The following is a 12198-nucleotide window of genomic DNA, read 5'->3' as shown; positions in this document are numbered from 1 at the left end:
ACATTTCATTTTTCATTTTGGTTGCTCAGAAACTAAGCACCATGGAAGTGGTTCAGAGTCATTACCTCTGTATTAAAAGAAAACACAACAAAAATGTTTTCTTTCTTTTACCTGGAACTGGCGGACTGTTCCAGTGCATACTTTCCACAGCTGCATTCAAAGCAGAGCCTATGACAGAGATTCGGGGGCATGGAGGTGAGGGCAACAGGAAAGGAAGAGGAAAGCCTCTAAACAAGGATGTGGTCTCCCCTCAGGCTGGTCCCACAGAGACCACTTGAAGTGCAGAGTTACTGACACCTTAAAGTATGGAAATCAGCATTTTGCTATCCTCATATCAATTATTAGCTGTGGGTTGCCCACACCAGGGAATAGCTAGGCTGGGAAATCACCCAGGGAGTTGGTGCCTGATATATATATATATATATATATTTGCTATAGGGCGCGTGAGCTCGCCAGACAGAGAGAGACAGAAAGCAAGAAATCACCCCCCCCCAGGGGGGATGGCCACATCGCAATCCCTTCTCCTCCGTTCTCCTCTTGGGATCTTGGGCACGCACGCACATGCACCCAGCGTGATTTTTAAGCCACTGGGTCCAGGACGCGAACCGTAGTCAACTATGTGAGAGTCCAGCAACATAGCCATTACGCCAACTGCTGGTCCCCGTGCCTGATATTTTTGAGGTGTGTGCTCCAGAAAAGACACAGCTATGAACTGTTAGCATCCAGCACAGAGAGGCAGAGGAAGGGGCTACTGGCCCTGTAAAGGCAATCTAGCTCTTAGCATCCAGCACAGAGTGGCAGAGGAAGGGGCTACTGGCCCTGTAAAGGCAATCTAGCTCAGGCAGCAGCAGAGTCGACTAGAGGTATAATGTTATTTTTACTTGTCTTTCTTGTTTAATGCATAAGTTGCTTATATTTCTCTCTTTCAGGAAGAGAAGATGTCCTGGGAACATATATTAAAATGAACAGAATTGGCCCAGCTGGTGAGGTGGTGCTTAAGATGGCTAGATCCCATACGGCTGACCCTGCAGTTTGAGTCTGAACCAGCAGCTTGAGAAACATGTCGGGCACGTGTGCAAGCATGCGCAACATCCCTAATGGAAGAGAGGAAGATGGAGGAGAACAAATTGTGGTGTAACCATGCCCAATGCTTTCCTTTATTCCTTCTCTCTCTTTCTGTTTATCTCTGGTAAATACATATGCCCTCTAGCAAATTACAACAACAACAAAAAAAAATGGGGCCAGCAGTTGGTGCGGAGGTGAAGGTGGCTAGATCCTACATGGCCACCTGCTTGATTCAAGTCCCATAGCAGCTGCTTGAAAAATCATGGCTGGTGTGTATGTGTGTGTGACCAGAATCTCAAGAGGAGAATGGAGAAGAAGGGACTGTGGTGTGGCCATCCCTGCTGGGGGCTGATTTTGCACTTTCTCTCTCTCTCTTTTTCTCTCTCCAGCAAGTGCATGTGCCCTATAGCAAACAAACAAACAGAACCAAATCAAGTTTAGGCAGCACTAAAAAATATACACATTTATGAGAAGGGTCTTGAAAATGTTCATAGAAAATGTGTATTATTGAAAAAACTATGCAGGGATTTCAAAACACTTTTCATCAAAATAACCTCGTATTTTTATTACATTTTTTCATGATCTTTTGAAGTCCCTTGGTATATATGCTTTACTGATGAAAATTGTTTATCATAAATAAAATGTATATAATAATCCCGACAGTGCCAGCCCATAAATAATTCTTGATCAACATTTAGGTTAAAAATAGTTTAAGACTTTGCTATATAATTCATAGTAGATGGTTTCTTGACTAGCAATAAAATACACCCAACCTACATATAACATCCAATGCTAGGTTAATATTTCAAAGATTTTTAAATTAAATAATGTTATTTTTATTGTTTGTTTCTTTAAATGGAAGCATAATCTTTTCTTCTTTCCTGACTCCTCTGGAATTGGAAAATATTTGAAATTATTCTTATTTTGTGGAAGAAGGGTCATTTGCATAAGTTCAGTAATGCTTCTTGCATTGAATCAGAAATTGGAAATACTCATTATTGGACAGGGCTTTGACTGGAATGTCATATCTGAAGATTAATCAGTAAACTATGGAACTAAGGTGGAGCTCAAAAAAGCCTACAGAAACTCTTAGAAAGGTGGCCTGGCACCATAAATAGTTCTGCCTGGCAGAGAGGCTTAGAGAAGATATATGAAAGAATTTATAACATAAAATAACCTGGAATTTTTCAGCCCAGCATTGTAATCAGTAGAGATTGCAAAAGAGCAACCACACCAGAGGATTATCTTGAGAAAGACTTTGAAGGAAGAAAAAGAGACTGATTTTTGCTAGCAGATGGTATGTCACAGAATACTTGGTAGGCAGGGCTGAATTGAGAAGGTTTATGTGTGACTTGTGTGCTGGACATTGGCTTTTCAATAATTTGAGTTGTCATTAAATATTTTCTCAAAAATATTTAAAACTATACTATCTGTTGTTACAGAGTCACAAACAAAACTACAAGAAATATTTTGAATATTATCTTTCAAATTCAGTAATTAGAAATTTTGATAGTTGTTTATTAACTGTCAATAACTATGGAATATGAGCTAAATTTTTTTATATGTAAAGTAAATGTGGAAAAATGTAAAAATAAATAAGTGAAAAAAAATAATGTTGACTACAGTAACTTCAACTTCTCATTTGTTAATATGAAGCACTTCTCTCTTTAAATGTTATTTTGCAAAGGGGTGCATACTTGTAGAAATTCAAACAATGTGGCATTATATAGAATAAAAAGTAAAATTCTTTCTAAATTGCTTCATCTCTTGTAATATAACTCCTCAAAAAGAATTTTAAAATAGGGTGTATTAGGGCCATTGCTGGTTAATGTACTTGGACTCCCAGGAGTCTGACCACAGTGTGAGTCCCAGACTTGATGGCTTGCTTTCTCACTTTCCTTCTCCCTCTCATGAATGTGTGTGCCCTGTAGAAATTAAAACATAGTAACAAAGATAAATAAAATTAAATAAATAATTCTTTTAAAAAAGATGGTGTGTTTCTCGGTGTGAGTGATTTCCACACTCGTTTTCCTATCTGAGATCCCTGACCTGAGTTCATTTATGAGTTCTAACTGCCCATGGAGAGTTTTCACTTTGGTGAACCCACAGGCACCTTCAATTCAAAACAGTCTCACTCTCAAACTTACTCCTCCTTGTCCCTAGGCCCATGTTCCCAATCCTAGTTGAAGGCACCAGTGCCCCTCACAAGGTCCAGGGACCACGGGATTTCTCTGACTTCCTGTCACATGCCTCATCTCTGTCCCCTTAGCATGGATGTCACAACATTGCCAGGATGACTGTTCTAAAAGTGCAGATGTATTCATGTCATTCCAATTTTAAAATTCAAAATGATTTTCCACTGCCAAATCTAAACTTCTCAGAAAAGCATCACAATTCCTCCTGAGGTCTCCGGCTCCAGGCCCAAATCCTATATATGATCTTTCAGACCCACTACGGGCAAGTGCAAGGCTTTGCCTGGCAGGACTCCTGCAGGAAGCTGCTCTTCTCACCCCAGACGCAGAGCACAGTCTGGACATAGTACAGTAGTTCTCCGGAGGGAATTGCATTCATGGACTCAGGCTCAGGAGCCCCAGTTATAAACCTCCCTCTCAGGTACTTGTCTGTACTTGAACTCAACAATTTTACATTCCGGGACCAGCAGTTAGCGTAATGGCTATGTCTCTGGACTCCCACGTAGTCGACCGCGGTTCACGTCCCGGACCCGGTGGCTTAAACTCACACCGGGCGTGTGTGTGTGCGTGCCCAAGATCCCGAGAGGAGAACAGAGGAGAAGGGAATGCGGCGTGGCCATCCCCCACGGGGGGTGATTTCTCACTTTCTATCTCACTGTCTGGTGAGCGCACGCGCCCTATAGCAAAAACCTCTTCAAAAACAAAACAAAAACAAAAAACAAAAAAACAATTTTACATTCCTACCTCATTCCTTCATCCTAGCTCATCCCCAGCCTCCAGGAACCAGGAAAGGCAGGAAATTTTGCTTCAGGGCTCATCACTCAAACAATTTCCCCATCTGTGCTGTGTGTCATCTGACTCTCCCCCAGGGTCATCTGTGGGGAAATACGGAACCGAACCGAGAGCCTTTTCACCTGTTCTCCCACCTGGTAAATAAAGATTTGATTGGGGCCAGCAGGGGGTAGTGGTGAAGGCACTGGACTCCCACATGGTCAACTGCAGTTTGAGTCCTGGACCCAGTGACCTGAAACTCACGCCAGGTGCTTGTGCATGCGTGCCCAAAATCCCCAGAGGAGAATGGATTGCAGTGTGGCTATCCTCCGTGGGGTGCGATTTCTCACTTTCTTTCTGTTTCTCCAGGGAGCTCACATGCCCTATAGCAAAAACAAACAAACAAGCAAACAAACAAAAACAAAAAACCTCTCCAAAATAAATAAACAAATGTTTCATTGTTACGTAAAGTTTGGTCTTTTTCCTAATTGACCATCTCAGCCTCTGGCAACTGGACACCCTCATTGCCTAATTGCAAGCAATATTTTTTGGCCTCTTACATATACACCTTTTATTATTAGTTGTAGCACTAGTGTCATAATTAATAATAAGTATTTAGTGAGCCTTTGGAATGTTCCAGGAATTAACACTTAGTATGTATTTTTTCATTTAAACCTCAGAACAATCCTAGGAATTGCATATGAGAATGAGGCAATGTAGAGATTGAAAAACAAAGCTTGCTGAGGATGTGGCAGGGCAGAGGACCAAACTTAGGCTACTTGAACCTGTATCTTGTGTTTTAAACATTTTCACGAATACCTTGTGCCCCTACTCAACCCAGACAGAACAATTCGCTCATGCCCAATCGTGTCATGATCTTGTGTGTCTTTACATGTTAAATCCAGTGATATTCTACTGATATTTCCAGATTCAACTCAGACAAAGCTTCCTCTATAAAGCCTTTTTCAACCCAAGTGGATAGCTTTTCCTTCTTCAGGTTACTAGTAGCATGTACTTCTTTGCATACATCTGTGTAATGTTTAATACCGTGTATTTTAGTTATCTGTTTTCATTTTTATCTTAGCAATGACTTGTCATCCCCTCGAGAGCAAACATTGATGTGGCACAGTATTTCTAGTGATTGGCACAATAAAGGCTCTTCGTAAGTGTTGACTTGGTAAACCATGAGCAAGATAATATTTTGTTTGCACTTGAACTGTAATGAGATTCTTACAGTTGGCTAATCTACTTGTAGATATCTAGACCTTGGCAATACTAAAATAACCTTTCTCAATGCATGTGTTTACTTTGACTTGCTTTTGCAACTCACTGAGAAACAAGATGAGTTAATATTGACAATATCTTGATGCTGTATCTTCTCGATCCTAAAATACTTGCAAAATTTGAATCTGGACTAAACAGTGTCACTTAGTGATGCTCATTTAAACATTCTGAATAGAAACCTAGAACCATAGAGTCTCATGAGAATAGTATTTTTTTTTAAATAGTGTATTTATAACAAAATAGATACAGGTTGAGCATCCCTAATCTGAAAACATAAAATCTGAAATGCTCCCAAATCCAAAACTTTTAGAGCATGGACATGATACCACAAATACAAAATTTCACACCTGACCTCATATAATGGGTCACATTCAAAATACCACAATACAAAAACCATCGAATAAAATTACCTTCAGACTATGTGTACCAGGTGTATACGAAACCTTAACACATTCGGTGTTTAGACTTGGGTCCGATCCCCAAGATATCTCATTATATATATGGAAATATTCTAAAATCTGAAAAAGTCTGAAATCTGAAATACTTATGATCCCAAGCATTTGGGATAAGGGATACTCAACCTGGAGTATGAAAAAAAATCTTCTATGTGCTATTTTTTATGAATTGTATAGTGCAAAATGGGATACCACCTACTAAAGTCAGCTTATTAACTGAATGAAAAAAAATTATTCTATTAGTTAATTTAAAAATTATACCATGTAAGTGACTACAAGTCTTTACTGGATAGAGTTCAAGTGTGCCAAATAATGGATTCCTTCCCAGGCTGCTTATAAATTTGCTTAAACATGCATGAAAACTGAATTTTCTTTGGTGAGGATAATAAATGTGAATTTAGCTGTCTATTAGTAAAAAGCACCTATTTACTAGAATTAGCAAATAAGCTTTGAAGTTCATTTCAAAACAAAATTTCAAATTAAATTATAATTGAAAAGCTTTGATAATATCTATTGTGAGTCAAAATTCAGAGATAAAAATAATATAACCCTTGCTTATAAGGAATAAGAATGTGTAATGACAAACTGCAAGCCTCTCTAGTTAAAGAACTGATTTTGATACACACACACACACACACACACAGTATTATATATAATACACACATAATTAGTAATACCAACCTGTCAGCTAATAGAAGAAATAACTACCATTTATAGTGTATTTAATTTTAATAGAAAGCCAGTAGAAGAAATGTGTTTTCTGAGCTGAGGAAATTTACGCATCTTATGCCTGAAAATATTTCAGATGGCTCTAGCAGTTAAATTCTTCTTTTCTTTAATTTTCATTCATTTGTTCATCATGTATTTTTAGAGCATCTACTATATGTACTTTGGTATTATCCAGGAATAAAATGGTAAGCTAAAACAAATGGATTATATTCTAGTGATATAGACAGATAATAATCAGGTAAGAACAGTGATGAATATGCAATCATAACCTGAGAGAAAGGAACAGGGTTTGATAGAGTATATTACAAGGATAGCTGAATTAGTGTTGGGGAAGGCTTATACAAGAAAGTGATACTTGTGCTGGGATTTGAAAGATGATTTGGGATTTGTTAGGTGGCAAAAGTTGAGGAGTGAAAATAGTGTGCATTCAAAGCGAAGGGAACAACAATATAATCTTGTAACAGAAAATTGAAATAAATACAGTAGGGCTGGGATTCGGAGAGGCAGAGAGTGATATCAGATGAATTTAGAGAGGATGGCATAAGGGAAAACACAAGAAGGTCTCTTATAGACCATCTGAAGTCCGACCCAATAAATGAATGAACACATGAAACAGTGAAGAGTAAATGGATTTAAGCAGAAGGATGATATGATCAGTTTTGCATATTAAAAATGCCACTCTTGGGGCCAGCAGGTGCTGTGGTGGTTACGGGCGCTGGACTCCCACATGGCTGTGTTTCGAGTCCTGGACCTGATGGCTTTTTTTTCTCACTTTCTCTTTCTCTTTCTCTCTGTCCCTCTTTGATCAAATTAGAATAATAAATAAATAAATAAAGCCAAGTAAAATAATTATTTAAAAAAATACCACTCTACCAATGATTCTACTTAATAACAGGAGCAGAGAATGACACACAAGCAGTTAGTAGAAAAGATGGCAGTGGCTTACATTAAGGTAACGGCCGTAAACAAATTAAAGATATGTTTATGATGAAAGACAATAGAGGTTGGAGAAGGGTAGATACGGAGTGCAGGAAAAGCGGACATCAACGATGACTTGCCCAGCCAGTTAGAGGGTGATGCCATTCACTGAAGTAGATGACACAAGAAGAGGGCCAGGTAAGGGGAAAGATTATGAGAGTCATGGATATGTTAAGGTACCTTTTAGAAGCACAGATACCAGGCCAGCCCACGGCTTGGTGATTAAGATGACCAGATCCGACCTGGCTGACCCCAGAGCTCAAGTTCCAGAGCCAGCAGCTTGAAAAACACTGTGGGAGTGTATGTGTGTGTGTGTGCCCACAATCCCCAAAGGAGGCAGAAATGGAGGAGAAGGGATTCTATCACAACCATCCTCCGAGGGAGTGCTTTCTCAGTTTCCTTCTTTTTTTTTAAATAAGAGAAATTTTTTTCTATAGAGAATGTGTGCTCACTAGAGAGACAGAGAGAAGCAGAGAGACAGAAAGCAAGAAATCACCCTTAGGGATATAGCCATGCCACAATCCCTTCTCCATTCTCCTCTTGGGAATTTGGGCATGCATGCACATACACCCTGCGTGAGTTTTAAGTTGCCAGTCCAGAACTCAAACCAAGGTCGACTATGTAGGAGTCCAGCGATGTAACCATTACACCATCTGCTGGTCTCCAGTTTCCTCTTTCTCTCTCTGTCTCTCTTTGGTGAGAGAACACATCCACTAGAAAACTAAATTAAAAAATAGAGATATCCATTGTCAGTTTGCATGATGGATGGAGAAATGCAAGTCTGAGAGTGCAAAATAAATTGAATAAAGACTAGGCTGTGAATTTTGGTGAGTATATAAAAATACATTGAAAAGGAATGCCACATGAAAGAAAAAAAAATAGTTGTAAGTTGAGACAAGCCTAACACAGTGAAAAATTTGTAAAACGAATACTAGATAAATAATAAGTGGGTTTAAGAACATTGGGAAAAGGGAAAACTGGGGTTCACTTGACAACCCTGTTAAGTCCAAATAAAAGAGCAAAGTCAAAACCCCCAGTCCTGGGAACCAAGTTCTGTCTCTTAGGAAGTGGTAGTTCAGATCTGGAGGGAAAGTAGCAAGTGTGAAACAAAAAGGCAGAAATCCTTCAGGAGGCAGAGGGTGGGAGGAAGGAAGCAGATGGAGCTCATGAAGCTTTGACACATTTAGATAACCACAATAAGTTAGCCTCAAAAGTGCCTGTCAAAAATACAGTTAGTAACAACTTACTGTATATAGCAGAGTAACTAAAAAAGAGGATTTTTGAATGTTACCAACACAAAGTAAAGACAAATGGCTGAGATGATGAATATACTAGTTACTCTGGTGTAATTAATGTACAGTGTATTCTTGTACTGAAAAATCACATCATACCCCACGCTTATGTACAATTAAAAAAAAGAAACCAGGTTTTCACCCAAACCATCCTAATACTGACGCACTGTTTTTTTCCCTACACAAGGATATTTAAATAAATGCATGCTAAAGCAAACATTATATATTCATTTTCATGGAATTAGGAATATTCAGATAGAAACATCTTTGTCCTATTCAAAGTTTATACTCACACTTTGAAAATGAAAACCACAAATCAGTTATGATTTTACTAGATCAGCAAAAAAAAATTATTTTAAAAGAAGGACAGATGAAAATAAAGGTTGATCTAGACCCCTAGTTCTTAGGCATAAATGGCTGTCTCGAGTCTTCAGAATGTCTACATTTGTGTTTTGGTATTCCATCTAAAATTTTATTTAGTCTTTTTGAACTTAAAACCTAAAGAATAAAATAACTCTACTGATTTTTGATATGGAGTAGAAGGTATTTTGGCATTCTTATATGTGACATATTCCTTAGAATTGGAGAAGAAATGAATGGCTCCCTTGCACATGGCTCCCTTCTGGTTTTAAGGCTAAGACACACCTCATTGAATGTTCTCATGGCTTTGGAAGTTTCCACATTGCAAGAGTAAAATATTAGGGAAAAAAAGGATTTGTGACATGAACCATGTACATAGTAAATGTATAATGAAGCACACAGATTTATGTAAGAAACTAGAATTGATTTTTAATGGAATCCCTTATCTTTCCTTGTTCTAGTACTTTTATTTATTTTTTTTATTTCTTCAATATCCTTCAAGGTAAAACTACTGACCCTGGCATGATGGACAAATAAATTCACTATAAAATTTAACTGTGTCAATGTTTTCATCAATGTTCTCCCCATAAGAAGTAAACAAACTCGAGAAAATAAAAATGATATCAATTGATGTAACACATAAATTTTCTGAAATTTTCTCTGGTCCCAAGGGTAATGTTGGGGACAAAGTTTAGAATATTTATTGAGTATCGACTGTGTTTAGAAAGAATCAATAAATGTATATAGGCTACTGACAACATAAGTAGTCCAAATGTTTGGTGTGTAAGGCCTAGAACAGTGGCTGTTAAGGACTTTCTACACAGGCTTCAGTACTAGCAGAATGTTTGTCTTTTTCTTACAAAGAACATTTGGGTCCCTGTGTTCAGCATTCAGATTACATTGGTGTCAAGGCAAGGTCTACCAATGACAATATATGACATTGATATATTGTTATATAATAGAAACAATCTTAAATTTATATACTATTTCAAATATGTTAAAAAATAAATTTCTGCTGGACTCCCATGTAGTTGACCACAGTTTGAGGCCCGGATCCGGTGGCTTAAACTCACACCACGTGCGTGTGCGTGCGTACCCAAGATTCCGAGAGGAGAATGGAGGAGAAGGGATAGTGGCATGGCCATCCCCCCTGGGGGGTGATTTCTCTCTTTCTGTCTCTCTGTCCCTCTCTGTCTGTCTGGCAAACACACACGCCCTACAGCAAAAACCTCTCCAAAAAAATAAATAAATTTCGGTATATTTACTTTTGATTAACAGCCACCAAGATGAACATTATTAAAGTATTTAACAGAGGTAATATTAACTCAACAAAAGTATTTCTTGAATATTGTGAATGAAGGTGCAGAAAAAACTCAGAGTAAAAAGTAACATCCTGGAATCCTGCTTTAGCTAAAACCAGATCTAAGTTCTTCACAGCAAGCAGGAGACTCAGAAAATGCTGACTTTAATTACAAACTTTATTTGTCAATACAATTCACAGTTTATACATGGCGCATTCCACCATATGAACTTTCAGACAGTTATTGAAGAAATGGGTGTAGCTTTCTTTCTAAAAGAGCCTGTCTTTCTAAAATTTTGGTTAGAATTTTTTTAAGTTTATAAAAGTACCTTTAACAAGCTAACTGAATATTTACATTTCTATCTTAAATTTAAATTTTGGAAAATAAGCTTCTATTAGTGTTTTCTTGTAAGATCCTGGATTTATTTTTTAAGATTCGCACCTGAATGCTGTTTACTCAGACATGCGGCCCCCATCCAAAGTGAAAGAAATCAGTGTTACAATTATATTTAGGGAAATCATGTTCTTTCTGCATTTTAAAAATTATATAAACAATGTACAGCAGATCTAAGTATGAAAATAAAGGAAAGAGTAGCAATTTACTGGGTGCATTTACTGATTATTTTTTTTCTGAATCTTGAAAACATCCAAAGAATTACAAGATATAAAATTAAACTAAAAAGGATTATCAGCCTTTTCTATCTTAAAAACATAAAAACAAAAAACTCCCAAGATTTAAATTGTGCTATAACAGCTTTTTCTCTAACATCAGAGATGAATTATGCCTGTACTCTGCATTTTCCCATGTGCAAAATCACAGTGATCCCAGTTTCAATTTCTGTTACACTTTGTCACAGCCCAAAGGTACACCTACAGAGGGCTGGGACCATGCCCAACACTCGCCGTCTTATCACCCCTCTCAGCTGGCAAGAGTCACCCAAGGAAAGAAAATTAGATAAGTCTTTTATACATCAAAAAGCAAATAGATGCTGGCAGTATAATATTTATTAGCAAATACTCGTAACACATTGTTTTGCTCGTTTCTTTTCATCAGAATGGTAATTCACCCCAACTACTTTAAATCCCCTTCAATACAATCCATTTTAACAGTTTTCTTCTATCGGATCATTTATATGTACTGAAATTCCTCTTCCGACTTAAAAGAAAAAACATAGAATTATTAATAAATGATAAATTCCAAATACCACAAGGAAAAAGGGGACTATGTGAGAGCAGCCAGTGTTACCGGCCCGAGAATAATTACACTGTATGTCTGTACCATTGGTACGTGAGTCAAATAAATACTCAGAGGGGCCATCTTTGCACCTCATTTCTCTGCAGTGCCTTTAATGCTAGTTTCTGAGTGTTGCTTCAAAGTCCATCTAATTTGGCATCTATTCCTTCTTCAGGCATCATCGCTTCAGTCATTTACATACTGATTCCAGCAAGGTATGGTATTCAAAGGTGAGTACTGGGGTAAGAGACTGCACAGGTGAGCCTAGGGGTGGGGGGGGCGGGGAAGGAGAAACCACACATTAGCTAGAGAGGTTCTGTTTCTTCGTAAAATAAGGCACTGACAGAAAATTTCTTAGGTAAAAGGCTGCATAAGAATTTCTTGCCATTTACAAAAAGAAATGTTGTCATCCATAAATGGTCCCTATCTAGGCTCAGTTAGGTAGACCCTGAAAAGTTAAGGACTGATCCCTCAAAGCTACGTTATGACCCAAAACAATTAGAATTCATTCTGAGGGCTTATGGCACACTAGGGAAAG

At 37.9% G+C, this 12198-nt stretch overlaps 1 protein-coding gene across 3 annotated transcripts in view; it reads right to left on the bottom strand.

Annotated features, from left to right (window-relative positions):
* Positions 1 to 10593: 10593 nt before the first annotated feature.
* Positions 10594 to 12198, bottom strand: part of KCNK2 (potassium two pore domain channel subfamily K member 2) — a 209670-nt gene continuing 208065 nt past the window's right edge. For all 3 annotated transcript variants that reach the window (XM_006155832.3, XM_027774714.1, XM_006155830.3), the window contains one exon: positions 10594 to 11924. The gene's annotated coding sequence lies outside the window, so the exon portion shown is untranslated. The remainder of the gene's footprint in view (positions 11925 to 12198) is intronic.

The sequence above is a fragment of the Tupaia chinensis genome, unplaced genomic scaffold (genome assembly GCF_000334495.1).
Source record: "Tupaia chinensis unplaced genomic scaffold, TupChi_1.0 Scaffold000473_1, whole genome shotgun sequence".
Lineage (NCBI taxonomy): Eukaryota > Metazoa > Chordata > Mammalia > Scandentia > Tupaiidae > Tupaia > Tupaia belangeri.
This window is presented reverse-complemented; position numbering and strand designations above follow the sequence as displayed.